The sequence below is a fragment of the Hippoglossus hippoglossus genome, chromosome 10, assembly GCF_009819705.1.
Source record: "Hippoglossus hippoglossus isolate fHipHip1 chromosome 10, fHipHip1.pri, whole genome shotgun sequence".
Taxonomy (NCBI): Eukaryota; Metazoa; Chordata; class Actinopteri; order Pleuronectiformes; family Pleuronectidae; genus Hippoglossus; species Hippoglossus hippoglossus.
Genome location: NC_047160.1, coordinates 4277550 through 4289397, shown reverse-complemented (window position 1 = coordinate 4289397; position 11848 = coordinate 4277550).

Here is an 11848-nt window from a genome sequence, read left to right as displayed (position 1 = left end):
GTCAAATATGTCCCTACAGTTCACACTCTGACTTCCTGGTTGAACTCTGACCTGCCTTACATGCCACAGTTGGCTTTCTGTGTGGAGAGGGATTAATACAAACACAATGAATTCATGAAATGTTGCCTTGGTCACAACCTGTCTGATCATCTGTTCAATTCCATTTGTTGCCGTGTTGGAGCTGTTGTTTACAATCTGTGCAGTCGTGGAATAAACAGATATATTTAAATATATTTTTGAGGTACTTGTACTTCAAAATACATTTCTGTATCATAAACTCTCATAAACACATGTACTGACACAGGCATGGGCCAAAGCCACAGTTGCACACTCAGGATAAAGCTGTTTATTGGCTAGGATGAGCCAGGCAGATGTGATCAATGTAGGTGCAGTTACTCCATATGTAGGCAGGTTATTGACTGGGGTCTCTCTGTGTAGAGTTTGCATGTTCTTTCAGTGTCTGCTTGGATTTTCTGAGAGAAGAGAGTATGTGTGGAATGAGACAGGCTCTGTTCTTCTAATGGTGTACAGATGTAATGTGTGAGGATGGTCAAACATTTATTCACACTCCAGCTTCCTCCCACAGATTGGGGGGTTAGGTTAACTGGAGACTCTAAATTGTCTGTAGGTGTGGATGAGAATGTGAATTGTTGTTTGTCTCTGTATGTGGCCCTGTGATGGGCTGGTGACCTCTCCAGGGTGAACCCTGCCTCTTGCCCATCAGCTGGAATCGGCTTCAGCTCCTCCCACGACTCACAAGAGGATACGCGCTATAGATAATGGATGGATGGACAATGGATATCACTTAGGGTAAAATACTATACTCTGACACATGCATGGGCAAAAAACACAGTTGCATATTTATCATAAATCTGCTGATATGCTGGGACAGGCCAGGCTATCACTTTGTGTGCAAAGAATTATGTGATAAATGACAGGTTAGGTTACTTTATATGTAGGCAGGTTATTCAGAGAGAGAGAGAGAGAGAGAGAGAGAAACAGAAGGGTGTGTGTGTGGAGTGCTGCATGCAGTGCAAACTAAAACACAAAAACCTATTGCATGCAGTATTTCTTATTTATTACATAGTTTAAATGTAGTTTTTTCCACAAACTGCAATATTTTCGATAAAACGGACTCTCACTTGAATGACTCGCAGGTTTTGGGTCCACCCCCGCACCACAACAGCACAATGTAACCTATATAAAACCCTGTTTAGTAACAGGCTACATTTTTCTTTCAAAATCTGTGTTTGTGTGTGTGTGTGTGTGCAGAGATCCACTCAGTCCTCTGCAGCACAAACAGTCGCTGTAGTTGAAGTAAAGGATTGTTTGAAGGTAAAGAGATGGTGTTGTGTGCCAAAATACAAGACAAATTAAAACAAGAGAGTACGAAGTTAGAGAGTTGACAGAAGCTATTAGTTAGTTGGCAAACACCTTTATTTTTGCTATACGTACTTACTTTAGAGCTATTAGAGGCTCAGTGTTTTATTGTGTTATCATGGCTTAAGATTTAGTTGATTAGTTCAAGATTAAAGATTCAGCACTTTGTTTCCATATTATTATAATTAGTGGAACTTTGCTGTGGACGGTTAAAGAAACATCAGCACATTGTATGACAACACTAAAGGAATAAATTACCATTGTGATGCTTTGAAAAGTATAAAAGTCGTATGTCCCTTGTCTGTTGTCCAGTAGTCTAAAGTTCAGCAGTGGAGGGTAGTCCATGATCTGTGAATTGTGTTACAGTTCGCACCATGTTGTCCGTACTGTACGTTTCTCATCTTGACCTGAGGTTTTGCTATACCAATTATACAAATATGCAATTATTGTGAAGGTAATCAAGTCTGATGAAGTTGCACTATTCCTACATTTATAACCTGGGATATAACACCACTGTTAAGTTTGTGGGAGTCCATCACTGCATGGCCAACAATGTCCTCCTAGTCTCTGGTGGATTTTGTTGTTCAATTTCATTATAGACTCTGGATCTGAAGGACATGAGCAAACCTGCTATAAAAAAGCACCCTGTTCTTTTCAATCACACAACCAAAACAACCTCTGAGCTAGAGATGCTCAAATCAAGCATGTTAGCACACGGAAGACATTATTACACATGAACTCCTAAATGTGTGCACAATAGGGTTTTCCTCAGTAGATATGATTGCTGTCAACAGGAAGTAAGTCACAAGACAAAGAAGAAAAAGTGGAAAAAGAAGAAGTTGAGCAAAAGGTTCACTGTGTGTTTTTTGATCGTTAAATTGTTTGTTTTTCTTTGCACCTCCAAATATCAATAGCAAAACAGATTTGGTGAAGGTCTTCAGGTTGCTCTTGGGTTTCTACCCAATCCTGACACCCTGTGTTGTTTCAAAACCAACCTTCAATAGTTTCAATATTTAGGTTGATGTCATGCTGATATGGTGCATATTTCATCAGGTTACCTCAAAGAAACTGAGCAAAGCAAACTTGCAGCAGGTGGCATTCCATCAAACTGGTGGTGGTTGGTTTCACTGCTCAAAGCAGCAGAGGTTAAAGCTCTCAGCAGCATGTGATGTCAGCAATAATTAATGTGCACACACAGTACATCCATACAGGAGCTTCCATTGCTTTCTGGCAGTGGTGCATGCTTTGAACTCATCTCCTGCCAGCGCATGGGAACACTGCTGTGTTCCTCTTATAATTATTTTCTATTTGTCTTTAATAATAAACTGATCAGGTGTGTTTTTAAGATGAGTTTATCAGTGAATGTGTCTTGCTTGCCGCCTGTTGGGTAACCAGCAGGCAGGCTGCAAGCTGAGGCAGGAACGATAAAGAGAGAGATTTGATTCAGGGTTCTCACTGACCAACCAATCGCCACTTAGGAGCCACGTGCAGCCAGCAGGCCTACAGAGAGCAATGATTCAAAACGTGAGAAGCACATGCTGGGTCTCACTCCAGCCTCAAATCCATAGTTGCATGTGTTTGCGCAGCCAGCAAGCAACAGGCCTGAGGATGAGGAGGTGAATAAATAGGGGGCCTGCAGGTTATCTTTTACACTTGGGCAGTCAAGCTAACAACAGCTTTACTTAACCTGGGAGTTTTAGGGCAATGCAGAGGTTGGGTTTGGGGAAGGTAAAGGTTTTTTTTTGTTACCTGGAAACCTAAGCTGCTTTCAGACCTGCACTGAACTCCAGGAATAACCTGCTGAAATTATCTAGAGGGACTGTACGTGAGAACACAAATGTTTAAGTCAGTTGCTGCGGATGTACAAATTAGCCCAAGTGAGAAAGCAGCAGGAGATTATCCGGGGGAGTCCCCACAAGCAAGTGGGCACTGTGATGACAATTCTAACATACAATGGAAACAAAACAAAAACAAACAAAAATAATATAAATATCTCAGGATGTAGAGGACACTAACTAAGAAATCAACTTGGAAATACAATGAGATTTGAGAGCTGCCGCCAGTGTCGATGAACTGTAAACAAAAACATGTGATCTCTCAGTGGAATTCATGTTGGGTACTGCCTCCTGCATGCTGCACTACCCATCACCTAAACCCTCAGCAGAGATTTTTATTTTGTTGTGAAAAGTCTGATCTGAGGATCTCCTTTCACTTGACAGAGGCAAACTCTGGAGAAAGTCCCGACCACATTGTGTGGACATCATCCAGAGTTCATGTCTGAATATGACTCTAGAGGGTTGATTTGAGCTTTCTTTACTCACACTTTTCTCTCAGCTTCACTCTGACTGGCACTATATGCAAGAATTAAAGCTAAGGAAAGCTATTAAATCAGGACACTTCCTGACTGTCAGCTCATATATCAACTGTTGCTGCCATCATTAATAACATCTTTACATCTATAAATATCACTCTTATTGTTTCATTATAACAACTAGTCTTTCAGAGCTGAAGCATGATGGTTACACAACTGTTCCTGCCCCCCCCCCTCTTCTCTCTCTCTCTTCTCTCCCTTCTTTTCCACCCATCTCTCCTCCCTCTTTTTCTCCGCTCATTGTGGGAACTGTGGGTTTCCTTCTAATTTCTAAGGTCTCGACCTTAATATGTTAAGTGCTGTGAGAATTTATATTATGATTTGGTGCAATACAAATAAAATTGAATTGAATATTTTCACGTTCAGTATTTAATGAACTTCAACTGCCCCATGGGATTAAGAAAGTGACCCTATATCACTGTACTGTAGCAGTACCGTATTAATTAAATCGAAGACAGCTTTCATATTAATGTCACACTGAATACTATCCCAGAGGAATAGTAGAAGATTATGATGTTATAAATGGTAAAAGATACTGTGAATCAGTGTAAGAGGACTGTCATCTACTAAATACACTTATAATCTCTTTAGACTAATCTAAATATTGTAGGCAACTATATGTCTCTACAGCAAAAATGCAGATGCATTCTCCTATGAAATCTCATCCAGCCTTTGATTCTAGCGTTGTGAGATCAATCTGATGATTTGTTTCGTGCCTTTCACCACTGGGTGGCACTATGAGTTTGAAAAGAACAGAGTGAGAGGAGTGAGAGGAGAGCGAGAGCAGCAGAGGCTGATGCAACACAGCATAAGCGATCACTGCAACAAATGCAGATTAAAGCAGGGGAACAAAACCAGGTGAACAACACGAGAAGAAAGTGACAGCGCAAAAGAGGAGGAAGCAAGAAAACAGGACGCTTTGTCAAGATCTACCTTTGTGCGCTGCTTAGATGCCCTGCAAAGGAGAGACGACAGTGTGTGTGTGTGTGTGTGTGTGTGTGCTTCGTTCTCAATATAAAGTCTTAATTTTGCTCGCAGTGGATTGCCTGTGTTGACAGAATGATTGTTGGCAGTGAAAACACACACATCTTCAGGATACCCCTGATTCCACTTGAAGTACTGCTGTCTTCTTGTACTGTCGCTCTGTAATCCCGCCAGTCTGTTGAAAAAAACCCTCAACTCAAACCTAAAGGGAGAAACTAGGCTGCTCCCCCTCAACATGTGAACTTGGCACATCTCTTATGTCACTCAAAGCTCCGCAGGGACGGGATGCAAGGAAAAGCTTTCTTTAATGAAATGTACAGGACAAAGCTCCGATACATCCTGCTTTGTGCTATGTGACAAGTGGCACGTCATGAGGAGATTTTGTTGCCTTATCCCCTGTAGGTTTCACTTATAGCAGTGAAACTATAAAACATTGCTTGTTAAACAATATAGTGAATTTTTTTTATAGAAAATAAATTCTATTCAGCCTCTGCCAGCAAACAAATAAATTTGCAGGTATAAAAGTACAGGCTCAAACTAGTTTGTGGTTATAAATTATTCAAATTCAAGTGTAGAAAATATTTGAGCCATCCAGCCCCTATTTACGAGTATATCTGTGCATGGATATTGTTCACAACGTACACCTGCAGTGCTGTAGTAGCGTGGGTGCAATTGATAATCGAGTTCTCCTTTGTTTTGCAACCTATTTTTCTTTTTCTTTTCCTTCTTTCTTTTCTATTAGTTTTTATTTCCCCTCGGTTTGTTTCTTTGTTTTTCTGTCTTGTGTCTGTTACCCTTGTTATCCATATTACAAAAGGGTTGTCCCACTTGGCTTGGGTGCAAGCAAATTTATTAAGCAAAATACTGTGCAAACTGAAAACGCTCTGTGTGCTATTTTTCTATATGTGTACAACATGTTGCTGCATTTCCTAATAAAGTGTTGTAATAGAAATCATTTGAATTTGTAAAAAGAAAAAAAGGAAGTAAGAGATTGATTGTTACAGAACAGATTCAGATTTAAAATTAGTCAAAATTCAAGTTTCTCACAAGGATTTCTGCTCTGTATCTTTACATGAACCTTCACCAAAGCTCCACTCTTGTCAGTGTCTGTGTAACTTCACCATTGATGTAATTTGTCCAACCAAGAAACTAAACATTGGTACTGTATCAATATTATACACACACACACACACACACACACACACACACACACACACACACACACACTTGTTAACTCTTTGTAGAGACCAGTCGGGACCTGACAGGTTGGACCAGGTTTGGACAACAATTTTGACATGATATTCAGGTTTAGTTATGTTGGCATGACATTATAAATGCCTGTGAAAACTTTAGGGGGACAAATACCATTAATGAATTTCCTCAAAATAGCATTTTAGCATGTACAGATAGAGGGCCCTGAAACTGGAGCACTTAAAATGACTTAACTGACTGAAATAAAACAATGTTTTTAATGTTCCAGAAGTTGAGGATTTTTTTAACTGCCCTTGAAAAGACTCAGCTCTCTCCTCACGGAGCTTCAGCAGACACCCTGCTAGGATTTACATCTTTGCAGATTCACAAGCTTGGATATTCTCCTGGAGGAAAAATGTGAAAATCTGAGGGAGCAACGCAACCCAGACAGGGGTTATCCGAGTTGTGCATGCTGTGATGAAATGTATCGAGTTAACTTACATGTGCACCACGATACACGTTCACCTTTCCCATAGGAAGTCAGAGTAAGCCAGATAATTAGGAGCTAAGTGAGCAGTAGCCTTTGATTTCTTTTTTTGTGGGGTTAGAAAGTGAATTTGGAAATGTAGCCTCCAACCCCCATAACAAAATACAAAACAATTTGCATTGCATAAAAGAAAGTAGGAAAATACTCTGCACCTCACTTGGAGTGATAATTTGATTGAGATATGCTCATAATCCACCCAATTCTACATGATAAGATCACATTATGAGTCCAGAATTTAAGCAGTATAACAGAGTGAATGACCGAGTTCTCACACTGAGGCTGGAAAAATGCTCAGATCTGCCAAGCTCCAAATGCTAAATCTTATTAGCAAAGAGCAGTGTAAGTAGCAGCTCTTCATTTGGCTGCTATTGGGGATCTGTGTATATACTTGACTTCTACAAATTATTTTCATGAAATGCAATTGCAATCTTTCATTCATCTGTCTACTAATTCCACAAATGTCTCTCCTTTTGAACGTGGAACGTATATCTCCAGAACCATACGTCTTAGACACTTTACACTTGGTATGTATATTGTTAGGCGCCCAAGGAAGTGTGGTGTCAAATTTGGTGCAATTTCAACTCGCAATACGTTCAATATTAATAAACTTTGAATAAATAGGCAAAAAGCACCTTGCAGTCAGTGGGGGTGGGGCATCATTAAACAGGAAGTCCATGGACTGAGTTGAACATGTCTCCCTCAGATAATCTGCAGCAGTGGTTGGCAACTGGGGGCCCACGGGCCAGAACTACCCTGCCAGATCATTTCGATAATTTGTTTATTTTTATTCCCCCATATCAGACTGATACAGACATTTAGTCACTTCCTGTTTGGCAATTTATCTTCAAGGTATAAGCACAATGTTAGTTTTGTTGCTGCAATGCTTTATACCGAGCATAGAGCTTATATTTTGAAAAGTTGTGAACTTGGCTTTGAAGATTGTGTCAATTGTTTAACAGATCTCGGGAAATAGCTGACATGCAATGTATGAAAAAATAACGTTAGTTACTCTGTGAAAATGCTCATATATCTTCACACAGTGTATCGTCTTGTTTCTCCTCCTGGGAAGTGATTTAGAAACTGCTGTTGAACAGCTTTCTTTCGACACTGCTCCTGCTGATTGGAGCCTTGCGTTCTTAATTAGCAAATTGTGTATCTGAGATAAAGCTGCTTTTCCATCTCTCAGAGAACAAAGCTGGAGGTATTGATCTGATGGCGGGCCACTTTTATTCTGCCTGATCGTGCTTTGGAGACAACTGATCCAGTTATTGCAAAGTATTTGAGAGTTCCGTGCACTGCCCCCTCAGGAACCTTTACTTCCATCATGATTTGACACTGACAAAGTCCCTCTTTGCTCAGAATAACAATTTGACTTTTGACGCTTTCACTTAGTCTTGTGCTATTTTCCCCACTAACACATTGCTACTTTGTGAGGAATGATCTGCTGGAAGCTTGAGGCAAAGCCTCATTTATAACAGCTGAACGCCGGCTGCAAGTTGAGTTAGTTGAATGAGCCTCTGATGAGTTGATCAGTGTCATCTGAACAGAGATGAAACAGAGCCTATAAGTTACGTTGGTTATTGGCTCAAATTTGATTACATTTGACTTCTGACCTAGATATTGAGCAGAATCATCCAAATGTGTTCTTTATTTTACACAATATAACTTGTTCTCAAGAGTTTCTGAATCCTTAGACTGTCTGATTGGGATTCTACATTTATTAATGATTTTCAACACAGTCTCAGACATTTAGACCTCACTGTGGTTTGATCCGAGCTTCAACAGCATCATTATCATTAGGGAAAAGAGGGTTGAAGGTGTACAGTATATATTAAAGGTTTTAAACGAAGGAACTTTTATTTGATTGGACAATATACTGATCAACCAGTCTTAAAAACAAAGGGTTAAATACTCAGCACTCAGTGCTTGTAGCCTTGATTTACGAGTTATCAAAAATGTTTTTTGTCTGCTAATATCTCATTGCAGTCCCTATGTCCCTAAAGTATGCTAACAGTATGCTAATCCTTTTTTGGGATTTTTTTTTATAAAACCTGTGAAAAATTCACCTGTCACATTTCAAACAAGATAATGTCATCATTCCTCTGTCTTCTACTATCCAGGGATAGGAGCAGTCTCAGTGATTCACCGCTTTTGTTTACATACAGCTCTAATCTTTTTAACATTTTTACCACTCCCTGCTGCTTTCTCAGTTAGTGCACGCACAGCAACAACATCAAAATAGTTATTACTGGCAATCTTATGTTCCTTCTTTAACCCGTGTTGTAAAACTGGTTTAAGAATAAAATGAAGAAAAAAAAAAAGTGTAACATAATCACAGCAGTCAAAAGAAAAGTGTAAAAGATTCAACAAACCCTTTCATAAAAATATGACTTTGTAATTTGAAGTTGTTTATCTGTCATTACCTGAAGAACGTAGGTGTTGAGGACATAATTTAAGTGATGCATTTGAGAATAGGAGGCGAGACTCTCACAATGCTGAGACATAAAAATGATTTCATTACAGAGTATATTTTTGACACACATTAACACATTTAATGGGGAGCTGGTGGTGCCACATAAAGAACAGGGCCCTCCCTCAGAGAACTGGCTGTGACAGACAAAGGATTGGTGGAGGATGGACAATAGTGGAGGACAGCTGGCCTGGTTGGACAGTGGTTGAAAGGGGCTTAGTTGGGGGCTCAGACTGGCTGATTTCCAGACAGACAGATGGTTGTGAATGAGATATTTGGAAACTTGCAAGTAAGTTGTAATAAAACGTGCCTTTATATCTGCCACATGGTTGTCTCTCCAGAGGCTTGGGGTTTGAAAGGATGCTTGCGCTTCAGCATCATTTATGATTATTGGCGAGAAGGACATAAAACATTTGCAAGTTTAATGCTTCGCTACTCAAAATCTCTTCCTCAATGAGGTCCACTTTTTCCCATTACATGTGCCAGATGGTTCCCATATCTCAATCTATTGGAGTTAAAGGATGAATAGCATCTGGTGTGTATACACAGGAGTGTAAGACAGAGATGAACTATCTGGAATACGTTGCAGATGCATGGCTATCCCCATTTGGGATGGTCTCATTCACTGTGGCCAGAAAAACTCTCATCTGTGCTGTTCTTTATCACAGGTGGAGAAGTTAAACACATGTGCATTGTCTAACCAACCAGTGAGTCCTCACGCTTTAAGTTTTCCGAACCGGAAAATACTGATTGAAAATAAGTCTGAATTAAAACTGAGTCTAACCTTGTGCTGTTTGAGTGTAGTCTCTTCTTTGCCTTTTGTAATGAGCTAATTTTTGTCTCCAGTGGCCTCAAGGAGCAAGGCACATTGCCTGTTCCAAAGACAGATTTCTATTTTCAGTTTTACACAAAAAAAAACTGACACGATGAAGACTTCCAAATTCCTATCAGCGGACTCCCTGTGTTTTTCCATCATGTCATTTATAGACACTGCAAAAACTCAGCTTTGAAAAACAAGAAGAAAATGTAACCTGCCAATCATGTTTTTAACAAGTATAAGTATCTAGCCACAAAGAAGATAGTGTGGCCAGACTAAAATCAACTACACTCTAAAAAGTGAATGTGAGTAATAGTTGAAGTAATGTAAAGTTTTGAATGAATCACATTTAGTTTGCTGCTTGAGTGGTGGCAGTCCACATTCGTGTACCTTATCAACTTAATAAAAGAGCTTGGTCCTTTAATCCAAATTTCTTCTTGGAGTGTCTCATTTAGTTTCTCTAAAATAACCATTTTGCGTCTGACGTCATGACGTGAGCGTCTGTTTCCTCCGGCGGTATTTCTTCACGCGGTTGACGCCATCTTCCTTTTCATACAAGAAGGTAAGTCAAATGCACGATAAAATCATATTTTCTTATCAAATTATATATCATGTAAGGTATTAAATTCTCCCCTGATTATGTTGTTAAGTTTTCATAAGAGCCAAGCTATTATACAAGTCATGTTTGTTGGTAATTTGCGGTAATCGTTTATCGGCGCATAGCTGCCAAGTTAGATTAGCGAGCTAACATGCTAACATATAGAGTCCTCCATTCTGTTCTGTTCATATGTGGTCACTTCGGGTTTGTTTGTGTAATTTTACAGTTCTGGTTAGTGGCTCCGTACTTTCACTGGAGAAGAGTCGGGACCGCTGCCCAGAAACAAGCTCAGCTCATGCGGCGCAAACACACCGGTACACACCCACGCCGGCCGGGGCAGGAGACAGAGAGGACAGCGAGGAGAGCAGGAATATATATATATATATTCACATCAAGCTAACTCTGTGAATCAAGGATTTATTTCACCCACGCTAGAGTTGGTGAGTTTTTCATAGTGAAAATATTAGCTCACTGCTGTGGAGTTTATTATTTTGTTCTGTCGAGTTTGGAAGACGTGTGTTTTATTGTGGGTTATCATTAACAAGGCAAATAAGCTTGTCTTAGCGCGGTCAACTAGAGTAAGTTTGTATTTAGATAGTGTACGGTTTGTTTCTTGTTGAGTTAGGAGTCTCCGGAGTTCATGTTGTTGGTTCAATGGACGTAGCGAACGTCACCGCTCGCACACATCTCCCCACTGAAATGGTCGGGGGGAGAGGGGCTGGGGTGCCTCGGCTGGTAGCCGCTTGTTGTGCCGGAGACATGGCGGCGGCCCTCGTATTTACGTCGGGAAATATGGAGACGATGCTCGCTGTGTGAAAGCACCACAGGTAACTCGTTACGCTAAGCGTACTCAGCTCAGTATTTCTGTGCCAGGGTGACATGAAATCCTTTGTATTAATGTTGGGACGTATGGAGATGACGGTGATAAGTGCTCACTGTGTGAAAGCACCGCAGATAACTTGCTCTGCGGTTATTGTTACATGTTACCAGCTCAGTATTTATGTACCAGCTGTGTTGGTTTCTCAACTAGTCACTGCTGTGTGCCCATTGAGTCCATAAACAGGGGCATTTCTGTTGAAAAGAGCCTACAATGAACCTACATGTAATACTGTTTAACTGTACGCAGCTCTAACTAGAGGCTGATTAGACTTTTATATTCTTAACATGATTTTGTTCCAAACTGATGGTGGTTACTTGAGCCCAGGACACAAGCTTCATTGGACTACCTAAGGTAAGTTAAAATCCAAGAATGAAGAGCTGCATTTCCATTGACAAGAATTTAATGTGACTGTACGTACAGGGCAGTGTCTTCTGAAGTGAGCCAAATAATTATACTTTCAACAGTAACCGTAGAGGTCATGTAGTGGTTAACATGACTATTTTATCTTGAGCTTTAACAATAGCTTTTGTTGATGTATACTTTAGCAACATTTGTACATAAACTTTCCTTTCAGAAATCAGTATTAAAAACACGTGATTATTTGATATTC